Source organism: Tamandua tetradactyla, chromosome 18 (genome assembly GCF_023851605.1).
Source record: "Tamandua tetradactyla isolate mTamTet1 chromosome 18, mTamTet1.pri, whole genome shotgun sequence".
Taxonomy (NCBI): Eukaryota; Metazoa; Chordata; class Mammalia; order Pilosa; family Myrmecophagidae; genus Tamandua; species Tamandua tetradactyla.
The window spans coordinates 78,068,556-78,069,848 of record NC_135344.1 but is presented as its reverse complement, the minus strand read 5'-3'; the positions used below and the strand labels follow the sequence as shown (position 1 = coordinate 78,069,848).

General features: G+C 36.0%; 1 non-coding gene across 1 annotated transcript; it reads left to right on the top strand.

Annotated features, from left to right (window-relative positions):
- Window positions 1-329: 329 nt before the first annotated feature.
- On the top strand, window positions 330-436 carry LOC143662799 (U6 spliceosomal RNA). The gene has a single exon (XR_013165576.1). It is a non-coding gene; the product is annotated as a U6 spliceosomal RNA (small nuclear RNA).
- Window positions 437-1,293: the final 857 nt, after the last annotated feature.

Below are 1,293 nucleotides of genomic sequence, written 5' to 3'. Positions count from 1 at the left end.
CTTATTCTGTGTACTCAATCATCTCATATTCCTAAATCATGGTCCTTAACACTACATCTTTCCTCATTGACTTACTTGTTTAGCCAAGTAAGAAACTTGCATTTCCTTAATTTCTTCTATTAGATTCAGATCATCTGCTGTGATTTACAGTAGAAATCCAAGTGACAGTTTTAGAATATTTTTTACTCATTAGAATAGTTTGTAAATGTGAATGAACCTGGGGTGGGCCACAGTGGCTCAGTGGCAGAGTTCTTGCCTGCCAGCCGGAGACCTGGGTTAGATTCCAGTGTGCCTGCCCATGTAAGAAAAAAAAAAAAGTGAATGAACCTGTGCTTGCTTTGGCAGCATACATACTAAAATTGGAACAAGACAGAGAAGATTAGCATGGCCCCTAGACAAGGATGACACATGAATTCATAGAGCATTACAGATTTTTACTACATGTAATTAAGATGTCAATTCTACCCAAATTAGTTTACAGATTCAATGGGATCCCATTCAAAATTCCAACAGCCTAATTTGCAGAAATGGAAAAGCCAATCTTTAAATCTATTTGGAATGGCAAGAAGCTCAAATAGCCATAAACATCTTGAGAAAGAAAAAAATAGAGAGTGGACTCACATGTCCTGACTTTAAAGCATATTACAAAGTTATAGTGGCAAAAACAGCATGGTACTGGCATAAAGACAGACATATTGATCAATGAAATCAAATAAAGAGTTCAGAAACAGCCCCTCATACCTATCACCAAAATTGATTTTGGACGAGGATCCAGGTCCACTCAAGTGGGACAGAACAGAACATTCTTTTCAATGAATGGTGCTGGGAGAACTGGATAGCCACATCCAAAAGAAGGAGGGTAGGTCCTATCTCACACCTTATATAGAAATTAACTCAAAATGTATCAAAGACCTAAACATAAAAGCTAGGACCATAGAACTTCTAGAAAAAATGTAGGAGAGCATTGTCAAGATTTGGTGGTAGGAGGTGTTTTCTTAGACCTTATACCCAGAGCACAAGCAAGGAAAGAAGAAATAGATAAATGAAATTTTCAAAATTGAATACTTTTGTGCTTCAAAGAACTTTGCCAAGAAAGTGAAAAAAAGCCTACTTAATAGGAGAAAATATTTGGATACTCTACATCCAATAAGCCTTTAATATCCAGAACAAATGAAGAAATCCTACACCTCAACAATAAAAAGACAACCCAATTTAAAAATAGGCAAAAGACTTGAATAGATGCTTTTCAAAGTAGAAATACACGTGACTATAAAGCACATGAAAAGATGCTCA